Consider the following 19,275-nt stretch of genomic DNA (forward strand, 5'->3'; position numbering starts at 1 on the left):
AATGGTCCAAATCCATAGGAAACAGCAAGAGATAGAGCTCTAGGGGCTAGCGGAATCAAGGGGTATGGGTAGAAGGCAGGCACGGGTTACTGATTCTGGATGATCAGCCATGATCACAATGAATGGCAACGGTGGCTTGAAGGGCCAAATGGCCTCCTCCTGCACCTATTTTCTGTTTCTATGTTTCTAAGAGGTGGGGCCTCTGAGTGAATCATAGTCGTAGAGCCATACAGCACAGAAACAGGCCCTTCGGCCCGACTTCCCCATGCTGACCAAGTGCTAGTCCCAGTGGCCCAAATCCTTCTAAATCTTTCATATCCATGTAAATGTCCAAATGGCTTAGGAATGCTGTTATAGTACCTGCCTCAACTACCGCTGGCAGCTCGTTCCATACATCCATCACCCTGTCCGCTTCACCTGTAGCAGCACAATGGCACAGCGGTAGAGTTGCTGCCTTATAGCGCCAGAGACCCTGGTTCCATCCCTGCTCAATGGCTTGCTGCATTTCCCATGTATGTTTGAATAATGTGTCAGTATCAAAGACAAAATCCATTATCACCTCAAAGGAAACAGCGTTAAGACGAGCCTTCATCACAGTTTCTAGCGGGTGGAAACACGTATATCCTTTTAAATTCCACGTCAGCAGATTTAAAATCCTGAGTCGGCTGTACAATACTTATAAAAGAGGTGGCACGGTGGCGCAGTGATCGAGTTGCTACCTTACAGCACCAGAGACCCAGGTTCGATCCTGACCACGGGCGCTGTCTGTACGGAGTTTGTACGTTCTCCCTCTGACCTGCGTGGGTTTTCTCCGGGTGCTCCGGTTTCCTTCCACGCTCCAAAGACGTACGGGTTTGTAGGTTAATTGGCTTCGGTTAAAATTGTAAATTGTCCCCAGTGTGTGCAGGAAAGCGTTAGTGTGCCGGGATCGCTAGCCAGCGTGGACACAGTGGGCATGAGGGCCTGTTTCCACGCTGTATATCTAAACCTCACTAAACAAAACTATATTCTCTGTCCTTTGTTCCACCCACCTGCCTATTAAGCACCTCCCTCGCCTGTATCTACCTATTACCTGCTGTCGTGGAGATTGGCGAGGTTAAAGTTCTATATTTTTTATAGTGATAGAGTCTGAAATTTGATACACTGGAATTTAGAAGGATGAGAATACACTGGAATTTAGAAGGATGAGAGGAGATCTTATCGAAACGTATAAGATTATTAAGGGGTTGGACACGTTAGAGGCAGGAAACATGTTCCCAATGTTGGGGGAGTCCAGAACAAGGGGCCACAGTTTAAGAATAAAGGGTAGGCCATTTGGAACTGAGATGAGGAAAAACGTTTTCAGTCAGAGAGTTGTGAATCTGTGGAATTCTCTGCCTCAGAAGGCAGTGGAGGCCAATTCTCTGAATGCATTCAAGAGAGAGCTAGATAGAGCTCTTAAGGACAGCGGAGTCAGGGGGTATGGGGAGAAGGCAGGAACGGGGTACTGATTGAGAATGATCAGCCATGATCACATTGAATGGCGGTGCTGGCTCGAAGGGCCGAAGGGCCGAATGGCCTCCTCCTGCGCCTATTGTCTATTGTCCATTGTCTATTGAAAGGAATGCTTGAGGTGTGTAGAGAAGACCAGGGCAGATTGATGAAGGATGCTATTTTAGCTTACTGGTGACAGAACAATCGTGCAGATAGATACCAGGCATCACGAGAAGCATTAATGGGGAGTTAAAACGAAACAAATCAGTCTAAGAACGGTGGAGTGTTTTGTTTCATTCTGGAGGATGGTGGAGGCAGATATCCTGGTCACATTGACAAGGATCGGAATAGTAACATGTCCTGCCATTGCCATTGCTTGCCGACAGAGAGCTGGATCGTGACATTTGTCTAAATATCCTGATTTTTGCCCTGAGTGAGTAAATTGGGCCGTGTGTTTGAAAATTCTATCATCTTCCCATTTCCATTTCTACTTCTGGGATTTTAATATTCGGTCTGATCTCTTTCCTCATGCATTATGAGCGGACATGGTCGTCGTACATTGCTTCATCCTCCTTGCTAACTCATCATCAAGCGACTCCCGGTCTAGCTTGCCCTGTCTTCTCCCCTCGTGGGAGCGTTTCTATTCTGTACCCAAGCACACACACCTTCTAAAGATGACCCTCTATATTTCTATCTACTGGGCTTGGAATCCAGTTTAATTAGATCCCTCCGGAATTTGTACCAATTACTTCTCCTCTAGTTAAGTGTGCTGTTCCCATCTCCTTCTGCATGAGTAACCCCTGAACTATATCAGGTAACTGAACCATCCTACCACAACCGGAGAACAGTGCTTAACTACTATCTACCTCCACGAAGTCCCTCGGCCTATCTTTGACTGGACTTTGCTGGCTTTGCCTTGCGCTGAACGTTATTCCCTTATGCATCTATGCAGTGTAAATGGGTTGATTGTAATCATGAATTGTCTTTCCGCTGACTGGATAGCAGGCGGCAAAAGGCCTGTCCCTGGTGTTGGAAAATAACTGCAGATGCTGGTTCAAATCGAAGGTAGACACAAAATGCTGGAGTAACTCAGCAGGTCAGGCAGCATCTCAGGAGAGAAGGAATGGGTGACACAAAATGCTGGAGGTCTCGACCCGAAACGTCACCCATTCCTTCTCTCCTGAGATGCTGCCTGACCCGCTGAGTTGCTCCAGAATTTTGTATCACCCATTCCTTCTCTCCTGAGATGCTGCCTGACCCGCTGAGTTACTCCAGCATTTTGTGTCCACTGTCACTGTACACGTGACAATAAACTAAACTGAACTGAAACCTCAAGGGAACTGCAAACACTATGACAATAGACAATAGGTGCAGGAGTAGGCCATTCGGCCCTTCGAGCCAGCACTGTCCCCAAGCTGCATCTCTTCTGCATGCCCACTTCATTTTTCAGAGCAAGATCTAGCAAAGCCTCCATCCCCCAATTCTAATGAGTAAAGGAATGTGCTGATCGAGAAAATTTGGTTTATTCCCTTCGTAAATGTTCCCGTTCCCTTTCATTCAATAATGGGGCAGTTGAAGCTTTGCATTATCACTAATGTATAGTTGTTCATAAGTTCCAGCAGTAGAATTAGGCCATTCGGCCCATCAAGTCTACTCTGCCATTCAATCATGGCTGATCTAGCTTTCCCTCTCAACCCCATTCTTCTGCCATCTCCCCATAACCCCTGACACATGTACCAATCAAGGGTCTGTCTATCTCCACCGTAAAAAAATTCCATCGACTTGGCCTCCACAGCCATCTGTGGCAGATTCACCACCCTCTGACTAAAGAAATTCCTCCTCATCTCCTTTCTAAAGGGACGTCATTTAATTCTGAGGCTATGACCTCTAGTCCTAGACTCTCCCACTAGTGGAAACATCCTCTCCACATCCACTCTATCCATGCCTCTCACCATTCGGTAAGTTTCAATGAGGTTCCCCCTCATCCTTTTAAACTCCAGCGAGTACAGGCCCAGTGCCGACAAACGTTCATCATGGGTTAACCCACTCATTCCTGGGATAATTCGTGTAAACTTAGGGATACTTAGGGACAATATATATAATTATTTGGATAATCAAGGCCTGATTAGAAACAGTCAACATGGATTTGTGCCTGGAAGGTCATGTTTGACTAATCTTCTTGAATTTTTTGAAGAGGTTACCAGGGAAATTGATAAGGGCAAGGCTGTGGATGTTGTCTATATGGACTTCAGTAAGGCATTTGACAAGGTTCCACATGGAAGGTTGATTAAGAAGGTTAAATCGTTGGGTATTAATAGTGAGGTTGCAAGATGGATTCAACAATGGCTGAATGGGAGATACCAGAGGGTAACGGTTGACAATTGTATGTCAGGTTGGAGGCCAGTGTCTAGTGGAGTGCCCCAAGGATCTGTGTTGGGTCCACTGTTGTTTGTCATTTACATTAATGATCTGGATGATGGTGTGGCAAATTGGATTAGTAAATATGCAGATGATACTAAGATAGGTGGAGTAGTTGATAGTGAGGTAGATTTTCAAAGTCTACAGAGAGACTTGGGCCTTTTGGAAGGGTGGGCTGAAAGATGGCAGATGGAGTTTAATGCTGATAAGTGTGAGGTGCTGCATTTTGGTAGGACAAATCAAAATAGGACGTACAGGGTAAATGGTAGGGAATTGAGGAATGCAGTGGAACAGAGGGATCTGGGAATAACTGTGCATTGTTCCCTGAAGGTGGAATCTCATGTGGATAGGGTGGTGAAGAAGGCGTTTGGTATGCTTGCCTTTATAAATCAGAGCATCGAGTATAGAAGTTGGGATGTAATGTTGAAATTGTACAGGGCATTGGTGAGTCCGAATCTGGAGTATGGTGTGCAGTTCTGGTCGCCAAATTATAGGAAGGATGTCGACAAAATGGAGAGGGTACAGAGGAGATTTACTAGAATGTTGCCTGGGTTTCAGCACTTAGGCTACAGAGAGAGGTTGAACAGGTTGGGTCTTTATTCTTTGGAGCGTAGAAGGTTGAGGGGGGACTTGATAGAGGTTTTTAAAATTATGAGAGGGACGGACAGAGTTGACGTGGGTAGGCTTTTCCCTTTGAGAGTGGGGAAGATTCCAACAAGGGGACATAGCTTCAGAATTGAGGGACAAAGGTTTAGGGGTAACATGAGGGGGAACTTCTTTACTCAGAGGGTTGTGGCTGTATGGAATGGGCTTCCGGTGGAAGTGGTGGAGGCTGGCTCGATTTTATTATTTAAGAGAAAATTGGATAGGTATATGGATAGGAGGGGATTGGAGGGTTATGGTCTGAGTGCAGGTAGATGAGACTAGGTCAGGGAGAATGGTCGGCGTGGACTGGTAGGGCCGGACAGGCCTGTTTCCATGCTGTAGTTATATGTTATGTTATGTTATGTTAAACCTCCTCTGGATCCTCTCCAGAGCCACCACATCCTTCCTCAAATATGGGGCTCAAAATTACTCACAATACTCCAAATGTGGTCTGACCAATGCCTTATAAAGCCTCAGCTTTACATCCCTATTTTTGTATTCTAGTCCTCAGGAAAGAAATGCTGGCACAATGTTTACCGAGGTACAGTGAAAAGCTTCGTAAATAGATTTAGCAAGAGATTTGATTTCCTTGGTTTCATATCATCATATCATATCATCATATCATATGTATACAGCCGGAAACAGGCCTTTTCGGCCCTCCAAGTCCGTGCCGCCCAGTGATCCCCGCACATTAACACTATCCTACACCCACTAGGGACAATTGTTTTTTATTTTTTTTTTTTACATTTACCCAGCCAATTAACCTACATACCTGTACGTCTCCTTATGTAAGTATTGGTCCAATTCAGGTGATTTATTCTGTTTCAATTCTTTACAGATCTGATTCAAATATATATTTTGAACATTTCACCTTTTTTCATCCTTTCGGTCATATTTAGTTTATTTTAGAGATACAGCGTGGAAACAGGACCTTCGGCCCACCGAATCCGCACCGACCAGCGATCCCCGTACACTAACATTATCCCACACACACACGCTGGGGACAATTTTACATTTATGCCAAGCCAATTAACCTACAAGCCTGTCCGTCTTTGGAGTGTGGGAGGGTACCGAAGATCTCGGAGAAAACCCACGTAGGTCACGGGGAGAACGTACAGACTCCGCACAGACAGCACCCGTAGTCAGGATCGAACCCGCTTCTCTGGCGCTGTGAGGCAGCAACTCTATCGCTGCACCACCTATACTTCTCGTAACCTCTCTTTCAAGTCTCAGTTTCTTGCGAAGATTTCTCTTTCTTACCCAAGATGAACAAACTGCTCGTTCGAGACAACTTAATCACTGCGTTAATTTTCCCCTCTCCTGAACTCGTTGCATCTCAACAGTTCCATTGTTCTTCAAAAATCACTCACATGAGTGGATTTTGTGCCTGAGGTACTTTAATCACCGACATGGCAACCACATTCATCATCCCCACTATTATTAACTCTGCCCCAGGAAGATGTTTGAACAACCCCTCCTTTAGCCTCTACCCTTCTAACCACTGGTAGTCACGATTTGAACCTTTTAATTTAGTTTTCACCTTACCATGTGAAGCATTGTAAATCTCTTTCTCATGAGGTCATAAGTGATTGGAGAAGAATTAGGCCATTCGGCCCATCACGTTTACTCCGCCATTCGATCGTGGCAGATCTATCTTTCCCTCTCAAACCCGTTCTCCTGCCTTTTCCCCCCATAACCCCTGACACTCGATTAGAGTGGATGTGGAGAGGATGTTTCCACTGGTGGGAGAGTCTAGGACCAGACGTCACAGCCTCAGAATTAAAGGGCGCTCTTTTAGAAAGGAGGTGAGGAGGAACTTCTTTAGTCAGAGGGTAATTAATCTGTGGAACTCATTGCCACAGAGGGCTGTGGAGGCCAAGTCAGTGGATGTTTTTAAGGCAGAGATAGACAAATTCCTGATTAGAACCGGTGTCAAGGGTTATGGGGAAAAGGATGAAAATGGGATTAGGAGGCAGAGATCAGCCACGATTGAATGGCGGAGTAGATTCAATGGGCCGAATGGCCTAATCCTACTACTATAATGTGAACTTGTGAAGTCTACTCCTCCATCAGGGATGTGGGAGGAAACCGGAGCACCTGGAGGTCCGGTCCGACAGGGTCGCAGAGAGAACATAGAAACTCCACTCAGACAGCATTCAAGTTCAGGATCAAACTCTGGTCTCTGGCGCCATGAGGCAGCAACTCTACAAATCTGACCATTTTCTTGGAAGTGATGCTTCCGAACAGTTGAACTTAAAGTGCTGCATTATTTGACAGAAGGGAATAATACCAACATCTCGGATTAAACATTTTAAATACCTGTGTATAAAGATTTTCGAGCGGCAATGTGGCACAACGGTAGAGTTGCTGCCTCACAGCGCCAGAGACCCGGGATAATTTCTCACTAAGGGGGCTGTCTGTACGAAGTTTGTCCGTTCTCCACGTGACCGCGTGGGTTTTCTCCGGGTGCTTCGGTTTCCTCCCACACTCCAAAGACAAACAGGTTTGTCGGTTAATTGGCTTCGGTAAAATTGTAAATTGTCCCTAGGTGTGTGTAAGATAGTGTTAGTGTACGGGGTGATTGCTGGTCGGCACGTACTCGGTGGGCCGAAGGGCCTGTTTCTGCGCTGTACCTCTGAAGTCTAAAGTCAGAGAAATATTTCATGCGTTAGGAATTGATTAAAGTTTCATTCATGTGCAGCAGATATCAATAGACAATAGACAATAGGTGCAGGAGGAGGCCATTCGGTCCTTCGGTCCTTCGAGCCAGCACCGTCATTCAATGTGATCATGGCTGATCATTTTCAATCTGTACCCCGTTCCTGCCTTCTCCCCATACCCCCTGACTCCGCTATCCTTACGAGCTCTATCTAGCTCTCTCTTGAATGCATTCAGAGAATTGGCCTCCACTGCCTTCTGAGGCAAGGAATGGAATTTCTGCGATGTAGTAAACGTAATGTGCTCAATTTTCTTTCCAAGAAAATGTCACTACTGCTTTAAGAACGGGAGCGGGGTTAAATCCATGGAGACATAATCTTAAGGCAGCTTATCTAAATCTTAGCTGTAATTACATTTATAGCTGCAAAAATGAAATTGTTGACTTGTGCGTCTAATATGTGAGTGCGATAACCTCTGCCCCTCCCAGAGTGGTGCTAAGGCCATTATTGCTTACACATCCAGCCCCGTCGTGAACTAAGCTTATTCAAAATCATGAGATTCTCATACCTAATCCGGTAACCCTCTTATATAAACGTCTGTAAATAGTTTGCATGAAATCAGCGCGGCAGAAATTTGGTGTCTGTGTGCCTACCAGGCCTTTCACTGCCTCAACAACGAGAAAAATACTGTTACTCTGGAAACAAAGAAAGGGACTTGCTAAACAAGGCTGGCTGTGACAGCTTGCTTTCATGATGCAGTTGCTGCCATCTCTATTGTTCGCCAGGCTTTAATTACGGGTGTCTAGGACGCATTGTTTTAAAAATATTTTTTTAATGATGATATTTTTTAATGTCAGTATCAATGTCAGTCTCAATGGCTTTTGAAATGTCGTTTTCAATCTTAAAAACAGTCCAAAAATGATGAACGTTTCAGTGTTATTGATTAGGCAACTGAATTCCTTGAACAATTCAGCAGTACATTGGACAGTGCGGCACAATGACAGGCCCTTTGGCCCACGTGATCTGTGCCCAACATGACGCCAATTCCACCTCTTATCTGCCGTCGCACAATCCATATCCCTCCATTCCCTTCACACCCAAAGGTCTCTCAAACCCCACTATCGTATCTGCCTCCACCACTACCCCCCGGCAGCACGATCCAGCCACCCACCCCCCTTGCTCCACACATTCTCTTTAAACTTTGCCCCTCTCACCTTAAAGCTATGCCCTCTTGTATTTGATTGCTTTCCAACCTTGTAGAAAGGTTCCGATTGTCTACCCTATCTATGCCCTCTTAACTTTATAAACTTGTCTGTTGGAGGCAGAGGTTCACCAGCACCTCCTCCAACCTCATCTACTGTGTCCGCTGTTCCAGGTGTCAACTTCTCTACATCGGCGAGACCAAGCGCAGGCTCGGCGATCGTTTCGCTGAACACCTCCGCTCAGTCCGCCTTAACCCACCTGATCTCCCGGTGGTTCAGCACTTCAACTCCCCCTCCCATTCCCAATCTGACCTTTCTGTCCTGGGCCTCCTCCATTGTCAGAGTGAGGCCCAGCGCAAATTGGAGGAACAGCACCTCATATTTCGCTTGGGCAGTTTACACCCCAGCGGTATGAACATTGACTTCTCTAACTTCAAATAGCCCTTGCTTTCCCTCTCTCTCCGTCCCCTCCCCCTTCCCAGTTCTCCCACCAGTCTTACTGTCTCTGACTACATTCTATTTCTGTCCCACCCCCTCCCGACATGAGCCTGAGGAAGGGTCCCGACCCGAAACGTCACACATTTCCTTCTCTCCTGAGATGCTGCCTGGCCCGCTGAGTTACTCCAGCATTTTGTGTCTACCCATGATACAATAGACAATAGACAATAGACAATAGGTGCAGGAGTAGGCCATTCAGCCCTTCGAGCCAGCACCGCCATTCAATGCGATCATGGCTGATCACTCTCAATCAGTAACTCCAAATGCAGCCTAACTAAAGTCCAATGAAGCTGCATCATGGCTTTTAGTCTCTGCATCTGACCATGGATTGCCCGTTCACACTAGTTCCACGTTATCCCACTGTTCCACTCCCTACGCACTCGGGAGAAGCCAGTTAATCTACAAATCTGTACGTCATTAGAGTGTGGGAGGAAACCGGAGCACCCGGAGGAAACCCACGTGGTCACAGGGAGAACGTGCAAACTCCACACACACAGCACTTGAGGTCAGGGTGGAAGCCGGGTCTCTGGTGCTGTGAGGCAGTAGCTCTAGCAGCTCTATCAGGGGGCCAGACCTGCCTCTTGTGCTCAATGTCCCCATCTATGAAAGTAAACAGAGACGATTTACGAGGATGTTGCCAGGACTGTCGAGAGTCTGAGCTACAGTGAGAGGTCGAGCAGGCTGAGACTCGTCCTTGGAGCGCAGGAGGATGAGGGATGTATTTGTATCAAATCATGAGAGGAATAGTTTGGATGGGTGCACAGAGTCTCTAGCCCAGAGTAGTGGAATCGACAGCCAGAGGACATAGATTTATGGTGAAGGGGAAAAGATTTAATAGGAATCTGAGGGCTAACTTTTTCACACAAAGGGTGGTGGGTGTATGGAACAAACTGCCAGAGGAGATAGTTAAGACAGGGACTATCCCTGTGTTGAACAGTTAGACAGATACATGGATAGGACAGGTTTGGAGGGATATAGGCCAAATGCAGGCAGGTGGGACTAGTGTAGGTGGGACATGTCGGCCGGTGTGGGCAAGTTGGGCCGAAGGGCCTGTTTCCACGCTGTATCACTCTATGGCTCTATTGTGCATTCTCTGTTCAGTTCATAACCACTTTCAATGAAAGTCTACAAACAAAATGTTGGGATCTCTGTTCCGATCATCAGGATAGATCTCTCCCTTTTGAAGTCTGTGCCCAACACAGTGAATGATTACCAGCTTTAAATTAACTGCCGCTTTTTGCTTTTAGCAATCCAAGATTCAGACTCATTGTGGCGCAAAAGCTGATGACATCTTATTTTAATTATGTGGAATCAATCCTGATGATCATTGCTAAGAATGTTTAGTTTATTGTCACGTGTACCGAGGTACAGTGAAAAGCTTTTGTTGCCTGCTATCCAGTCAGCGGAAAGACAATACATGATTACAATCGAGCCGTCCACAGTGAACAGATGCAGGATAAAGGGAATAATATTTTTAGTGCAAGAATAAAGTCCAGTAGAGTCCGATTAAAGATAGTCCGATGGTCTCCAATGAGGTCGATGGTTGGTCAGGGCCACTCTCTAGTTGTTGAGAGAATATGTAAGAGAATGTAACTGTGGAGTGGATTGAGGATTAGAGTCATAGAATCGTAGAATCATACCACATGGAAACAGACCCCTTGGCCCAACGTCCATGCCAACCAAGATGCTGCATCTAAGCTGGTCCCATTTGGTCCCTGTCCCTCTAAACCTATCCTGTGCATGAACCTGTGATTTCCTTTTCTAAAATTCATAATTTTAACATTTTGACGTGTAGGGTTGCCAACTTTCTCACTCCCAAATAAGGGACAAAAGGTGACGTCACCGCCCCGCGCCCCACGTGACCTCACCCAGTCAGCGGCCACATGCTCCCGCTCCACCAATGGCGGCCGCCCGGGCCGGGAGGCGGTTTGCTACGCAACCTCCATTAGGCGGCGCCCAGGCCTCCAGCCCTACACTGTCCAGGCCTACAGCGCCCCCCGGGCCTACAGTGTCCCCCGGGCCTACAGTGTCCCCCAGGCCTACAGTGTCCCCCGGGCCTACAGTGTCCCCCAGGCCTACAGTGTCTGGGCCTACAGTGTCCCCCGGGCCTACAGTGTCCCCCGGGCCTGCAGTGTCCCCCGGGCCTACAGTGTCCCCCGGGCCTACAGTGTCCGGGCCTACAGTGTCCCCCGGGCCTACAGTGTCCCCCGGTCCTGCAGTGTCCCCCGGGCCTACAGTGTCCCCCGGGCCTACAGTGTCCCCCGGTCCTGCAATGTCCCCCGGGCCTGCAGTGTCCCCCGGGCCTGCAGTGTCCCCCGGGCCTACAGTGTCCCCCGGTCCTGCAGTGTCCCCCGGGCCTACAGTGTCCCCCGGGCCTACAGTGTCCCCCAGGCCTACAGTGTCCGGGCCTACAGTGTCCCCCGGGCCTACAGTGTCCCCCGGGCCTACAGTGTCCCCCGGGCCTACAGTGTCCCCCGGTCCTGCAATGTCCCCCGGGCCTGCAGTGTCCCCCGGGCCTGCAGTGTCCCCCGGGCCTACAGTGTCCCCCGGTCCTGCAGTGTCCCCCGGGCCTGCAGTGTCCCCCGGGCCTACAGTGTCTCCCGGGCCTACAGTGTCTGGGCCTACAGTGTCCCCTGGGCCTACAGTGTCCCCCGGGCCTACAATGTCCGGGCCTGCATTGTCCGGGCCAACAGTGTCCGTGCCTACATTGTCCGGGCCTAATACAGGACAAGGGCGGTCCCGTACGGGGCAACCCTATTTAGTCCAATATACGGGATGTCCCGGCTAATACGGGACAGTTGGCAACCCTAATGATGTGATTTTTGAAATTGCACTTCATGTGATCAGAGATGTTTTTTTAATTTCTCTTTAACCACAGCAGCCCAGATGGTAGGAAAAAACTGCAGATGCTGGTATAAATCGAAGGTAGACACAGAGTGCTGGAGTAACTCAGCGGGTCAGGCAGCATCTCGGGAGAGAAGGAATGGGTGACATTTCGGGTCGAGACCCTTAAGGGTCCCGAGATGCTGCCTGACCCGCTGAGTTACTCCAGCATTTTGTGGTGGCCCAGATGGTGTTCATTCTTCAATGCTTCGCCCCGCTCTCCTTACCAAGTCACAATCTTCTGGAAGAATTTATATACAGATGCTCCTCGACTTACGATACTTCGACTTACGATATTTCGACTTTACGATGGTGCAAAATCGATGGACATTCAGTAGAAACCGTACTTCGCATTTTGAATTTTGATCTTTTCCCGGGCTAGGAGATAATGATCGGTGGCTACGATGTTGGGTAGGTTAGGTGGCTAAGATGTCAGTAGGTTAGGTGGCTATGATGTTGGGTAGGTTAGGTGGCTATGATGTTGGGTAGGTTAGGTGGCTATGATGATCGGTAGGTTAGGTGGCTATGATGTCAGTAGGTTAGGTGGCTATGATGTTGGGTAGGTTAGGTGGCTATGATGTTGGGTAGGTTAGGTGGCTATGATGATTGGTAGGTTAGGTGGCTATGATGATCGGTAGGTTAGGTGGCTATGATGATCGGTAGGTTAGGTGGCTATGATGATCGGTAGGTTAGGTGGCTATGATGTCAGTAGGTTAGGTGGCTATGATGATCAGTGGGTGAGGTGGCTATGATCATCGGTAGGCTAGGTGGCTATGATGTTGGGTGGGTTAGGTGTATTAAATGCATTTTCGACGTACAATATTTTGAATTTACGATGGGTTTAATGGAACGTGACCCCATCGTAAGTCGAGGAGCGTCTGTATCCAGCAAAACCAGACCACAGAAATATCTCTGCTGCAGTGCAGCCTGGCAAGAGTGAGATACTTGCAGACATGGCCATGTCATGTGGTCCACAGGGGAAGTTAGCACAGTAGGTGTTAATGGTGTCAACAGACCACACTGGTTTGAAGCCAGCGATCTAATTCCATGCTGGTTTTGCAATGTGGCTGCAACTTCTCATCCTTCACATCACATCGAATGGCAGATCTCCAAGAGCACAGCACACTCCATGGGCGGTACGGCGGTACGGCGGTACAGTTGCTGCCTTACCACGCGCGTCAGCGCCAGAGACCCGCGTTTGATCCTGCCGAAACTAAAGTATTAGCACAAGCACCCTACTGTCCAGATCTGGGGGTTATCACAGGACGAGAAACTTGAGCCTGGTTTGGTTTGGTTAGCTTAGAGATACAGCGTGGAAACAGGCCCTTCGGCCCATCGGGTCCGCGCCGACCAGCGATGCCCGGACATTAACGCTATCCTGCACACACCAGGGACAATGTTACATTCATACCAAGCCAATTAACCTACAAACCTGTACGTCTCTGGAGTGTGTCTCTGGACAACGTACAAACTCCATACAGACAGCACTCATGGTCAGGGTCGAACCCGGGTCTCTGGCGCTATACTAATATACATAAATCTAATCAAGTCAAACTCAAGTATAATAGGTTGAGCAAAGGAGTATAGTTCACAGCACTGTGGTGCACCAGCTCCTCAGACAGAGTCCAATATCTGAAATGGGTAGAGGTGAATTGGAAGGGCCGTTCAGAAGCCTGGTAACAGAGGGGAAGAAGCTGTCCCTGAGTCTGGTGGTGCGCGCTTTCAAGCTTCTGCACCGTCTGCCGGACAGGAGCGAGGAGAAGAAGAAATGGCCTCAATGTCAGCAACACGAAAGAGCTAGTTTAGTTTAGTTTAGAGATACAGTGCAGAAACAGGCCCTTCGGCCCACCGGGTCCGCGCCGACCAGCGATCCCCGCACACTAACACTATCCTACACCCACTAGGGACAATTTTTACATTTACCAAGCCAATTAACCTACAGACCTGCACGTCTTTGGAGTGCGGGAGGAAACCGAAGATCTTGGAGAAAACCCACGCAGGTCACGGGGAGAACGTACAAACTCCGTACAAACGGCACCCGTGGTCGGGATCGAACCCGGGTCTCCAGCGCCGCATTCGCTGTAAGGCAGCAACTCTACCGCTGCGCCACCGTGCCGCCCCTGACGTTGTCGACTTCAGGAAGCATGGTGAAGTACATGCCCCCAATCAGCATCAACGGTGCTGGTGGAAATGGTTGAGAGCTTCATGTTCCGCGGCATTAATATCAGCAGCGATCTGTTGTCGACTAACCGCATCAATGTGACATCCACAAAGGCACGACAATGCCTCTACTTCTTTAGGAGACTGGGCAAATTCGGCATGACTACAATGACTCTTGCAAACCTCCACCTTAGAAAGCTTACTGTCGGCTTGCATCACAGCTTGGTTTGGAAACAGTTCCATCCAAAGCAGCAAGACATTGCAGAGAAGTGCAGATGTTGCCCAGTCCGCCAGGCAGGCCAGGCTCCCCAGAGTGGACTCCATCTGCACTTCACGCTGCCTCGGGAAAGCAGCCAACATGATCCAGGACTGGCACCCATTTGTGGTTTTCTCCTTTCTAACGCACAGGTGTCTTGGCCCATGCTCATCCACAATTAGATTTAGCTCTTAGGGCTAAAGGAATCAAGGGATATGGGGGAAAAAAACAGGAACTGGGCACTGATCTTAGATGATAAGCCATGGGGTCTCTTGGCCCATGCTCATCCACAATTAGATTTAGCTCTTGGGGCTAAACGAATCAAGGGATATGGGGAAAAAACAGGAACGGGGTACTGATCGTAGATGATCAACCTTGATCAGATTGAATGGCGGTGCTGGCACGGAGGGCAGAATGGCCTACTCCTGCACCTACTTTTCTATGTTTCTATGTTTGTACAATGCTCTATCAATCCTCAACTCATCTGACCCACTGCTGCACAAATGTTATTTTGTACCAAGGAATGGGGGGACTGAGGGAAAGGGGCGGTGTGTCAATTAGACTCTCCAATAGTCACCATAACATTCTTTGCATCGCTGGTCGGCGCGGACTCGCTGGGCCGAAGAGCCTGTTTCCGCGTTGTATCTCTAAAACAGAACTAAAACTAAAATGGGCTTGCTGTCTTTCTAACCTTCTGCAAGCTTGAGATAATCACAGCTCTCTATCCAGTCGCTGAAGATTTAGTTTGTCTCAGATTCACTAATTATTTTTGTCTTCCTGACACTGGAGTATGTGCCAAGACGCTGCACTAAAAGGGTGCTATAAATGCAGCCTGCTACTTCCTCTAGACCAGATAGTATGTCAGAAAATGGCACCCAGAGGATAGTGGGTACATGGGAGGAGATGCCTGAGGAGGTAGTTGAGGCAGGTGGTTATAACAGCATTTATAAAAGGCACCTGGACAGGTACATGGATAGAAAAGGTGTAGGGGGGTATGAGCCAAAGGTGGGCAAACAGGACTAGTTTAGTTTAGTTTAGTTTAGAGATACAGCGCGGAAGCACGCCCCTTGGCCCACTGAGTCTGCACCGACCAGCGATCCCCGCATGCTAACACTATCCTACACACACTAGGGATATTTTTTTTTAAACATTTATACCAAGCCCATTAAACTACAAACCTGTACATCTTTGGTGTGGGAGGAAACCGGAGCACCCGGAGAAAACCCACGCAGGCAACTGGGAGAACGTGCAAACTCCGCACAGACTTCGCCCGCGTATGGCCGCATTCGGCCCAAGGGGTCTACTCCGCCGACAGACACAAAATGCTGGAGTAACTCAGTGGGACAGGGAGCATCTCTGGAGAGAAGGAATAGGTGACGTTTCAGGTGGAGACCCTTCTTCAGACTGAGAGGCAGGGGAGAGGGAAACGAGAGATATGGAAAGGTAAGGTGTGAAAAGGAGAGATCTAGGGAGACGAGGTTCAAGGAGAATGTAGAATAAATGTTCCTCTGATTTACAAAAATGTCAAAATTTGTGTAAGAATTGCCATGACAAACTACATACAAGAAGCTTTCTTTCCATTGCAAATTAATTCATGCTGCCAAGCTCGAAAACAAAACTAATGACATTTCGGATCGAGTCCCTTTCCCCTGACTCAGTCTGAAGAAGGGTCTCGACCTGAAACGTCACCCATTCCTTCTCTCCAGAGATGCTGCCTGTCCCGCTGAGTTACTCCAGCATTTTGTGTCGATCATCGGTGCAATCCAGTTTCTGCAGTTCCTCCCTACATGAAAATTCTCAAAGGATGTAAATATAGAACTGAGAGATAAGAGTTTATTTACGTTGAGAATCGGCCTTCTCACTGCAACTGAACTAGGCAGAAGGATCAGAAGAATCAGTCGGAAGAAGGGTCTCGACACGAAACGTCACCCATTCCTTCTCTCCAGAGATGCTGCCTGTCCCGCTGAGTTACTCCAGCATTTTGTGTCTATCTTCAGTGTAAACCAGCATCTGCAGTTCCTTCTGACACATTGAGTCAACTCCGGCATTCAATCATAGCTGACCTATCTTTCCCACACAACCCCATTCTCCTGCCTTCTCCCCGTAACCCTTGATACCCTTATCAATCAAGTATCCAGCGATCTCTACCTTAAAAACACACAATGGTTTGGCCTTCACAGCCGTCTGTCGCCACCATGTTCAGTGGACATTGACAAGAGCTCCATTTTAAATACATTTAGAGTCATATTTTACATTTCAGAGATGCATTTTTCCTTTAAATGGCACCATTACCTCAAATGGCCTGTTCCTGCCAATATTTGAGCTACCAATAAATGTGAAGGGAAATGTTGATAGATTGCCAGCCAGAACAAAATATTCACGAGCATTTCCCGAGTTCACCACTCGCTGACCTCAATTGGCAGCCACGTTGGACATCATGCCCATTTTCAACTTCTCTTAACTGTCAAAAAGAACAAAGTATACTTTATTTGCCTCCAGATATCTTGGACTCTACTTTTTATGTGGTGGTGGTAAGGCTTTATTTAACCCAGCACTGTGGAGTTGCAGCCCAGGCTATTTTAACAGAGGAGCCTTGCAGACATTTTACCAAACTGCAAAACTCTACCGCTGAAGTGACAGAGTCGCTGCCTCACAGTGCCAGAGACCTGGGTTCGATCCTGACTAAAGGGGCTGTCTGTACGGAGTTTGTCCGTTCACCCCGTGACCTGTGTGGGTTTTCTGCGGGTGCTCCGGTTTAGATTTAGATTTAGATTTTTTTAGATTTAGAGACACAGCGCGGAAACAGGCCCTTCGGCCCACCGAGTCCGCGCCGGCCAGCGATCCCCGCACATTAACACTATCCTACACACACTAGGGACAATTTTTTTAAACATATTACCCAGTCAATTAACCTACAGACCTGTACGTCTTTGGAGTGTGGGAGGAAACCGAATATCTCGGAGAAAACCCACGCAGGTCACGGGGAGAACGTACAAACTACGTACAGACGACGCCCGTAGTCAGGATCGAACCTGAGTCTCCGGCGCTGCATTCGCTGTAAGGCAGCAACTCTACCGCTGCGCCACCGTTTCCTCCCACCCTCCAAAGACGTACAGGTTTGTAGGTTAATTGGCACACTAAATTATCCCTAGTGTGTGTTGGGTACTGTTAGTGTGCGGGGATCGCTGGTTGGCACGGACTCGGTGGGCCGAAGGGCCTGTTTCCGCGCCGTATCTTAAACTAAACTAAAGTGGACTGTGGCTCTTCACCTTCAACCAGGCCCATCCTCTCCATTCTGTCTTATTACTCAAACCCTCCAAAGGTGCAGGCCACATCTCTGTGTATTCCTTCTGCACCCTCTCTAACATCGTTCCTGTAGTGTGAGATTGGAACTGTACACAACATCTCAAGTGCAGCTGATTTGTACAACTGTAACGTCGGCAAGCGTACCATACATCTTGCTACACCATTCCATCTGCTGGCGTCGACACACGTTCACACCCCAAAGTCCAGAGGCTTTAGAGCGCTTCTTTATTTTAGAGATACAGTGTGGATTATGAGTTCACGCTAGTTGTAATGTCCTACACTAGGGGCAATGTATAAAAGCCAATTAAACTACAAACCTGCACGTCTTTGGGATATAGGAGGAAACCGGAGCACCCGGACAAAGGCCACGCGGTCACAGGGAGAACGTACAAACTCCGCACAGACAGCGCCCATAGTCAGGATTGAAGCCGGGTCACAGGTGCTGTGAGGCAGCAGCTGTACCGCTGCACCACCGTGTCGCCCTGTGCTGTGGCCAAATATAGGCAAGTAGGACTAACCCCCCCCCCCGTATGCCGACTTCATCTGCATGGACAAGGTGGGCTGACTGGCCTCATTCTGCTCCTATGCCTTATATACAATAGACAATAGGTGCAGGAGGAGGCCATTCGGCCCTTCGAGCCAGCACCGCCATTCAATGTGATCATGGCTGATCATTCTCAATCAGTACCCCGTTCCTGCCTTCTCCCCGTACCCCCTGACTCCGCTATCCTTAAGAGCTCTATCTAGCTCTCTCTTGAATGCATTCAGAGAATTGGCCTCCACTGTCTTCTCAGGCAGAGAATTCCACAGATTCACAACTCTCTGACTGAAAAAGCTTTTCCTCATCTCAGTTCTAAATGGCCTACCCCTTATTCTTAAACTGTGGCCCCTTGTTCTGGACTCCCCCAACATGTTTCCTGCCTCTAACGTGTCCAACCCCTTAATAATCTTATACGTTTCGATAAGATCTCCTCTCATCCTTCTAAATTCCAGTGTATACAATGCCTTATGGCATTGTACTGGAGGGCACCAGTCAGCAAGATTTGGAGAGTATGCGGCCACAGATTGGCCAGATGTGTTGGTTTGAAACTGAACTGTATGGGAAGTGACTGTTGGTTCATCTCTTTGTCATGGTACAGAAGGATACAGATGGGGTTTTATGATGTTCTGGTGGTTTAATGGCCATCAGAGGGGTTTTTTGTTCCATATTTATGTAATTGGATTTAAATTCTCCAGCTGACTTGGTGGAATTTGAACTCCTAACTGCTGGATTACTGGTCCAGGCCCCCTGACTACGAACCTCACCACTCTGTCTCTGAGCCTCCATTTTGCCAAGAGTGCCCATGGTCTCAGCCCCAACCTGAAAACGGTGGCGCTAATGAGATTTTCTCTCACTAGCGCACCGATTCTTACCAAGTTGGTCATTTCAGCCTCAAAGGCAGCCATGTGCGCATTAAAAAACAGATTTTAAGTTAAATTGCGTACAGAAAGAGATGGCTTATTTTGCTGGTTTTGTACCTCAGTAGATTTTGCATTGCATTATACGGGCGAATTCGGTTAAAACCACTCCCAAACAAGATGTGTGGAAGAATGGCTTTGAAAAATAATAGTTAAACATTTGAATTTGTCAGAATGTAATGGTTCAGATAATTATTGATTCCTGATTTACGAAGGTTTTAATGTACATTTTAATACCTGAAGTGAACATTGAATTTAGAAAATAAATCAAGATCATTTATAGCACAGTTAGATAACAATTAAAATATTCCTACAGTAG

General features: G+C 47.9%; 1 protein-coding gene across 4 annotated transcripts in view; it reads left to right on the forward strand.

Annotated features, from left to right (window-relative positions):
• prickle2b (prickle homolog 2b) overlaps positions 1 to 19,275 on the forward strand; it is a 182,412-nt gene that overhangs the window by 71,209 nt on the left and 91,928 nt on the right. The gene's annotated exons all lie outside the window — the stretch shown is intronic.

Source organism: Rhinoraja longicauda, chromosome 17 (assembly GCF_053455715.1).
Source record: "Rhinoraja longicauda isolate Sanriku21f chromosome 17, sRhiLon1.1, whole genome shotgun sequence".
NCBI lineage: Eukaryota > Metazoa > Chordata > Chondrichthyes > Rajiformes > Arhynchobatidae > Rhinoraja > Rhinoraja longicauda.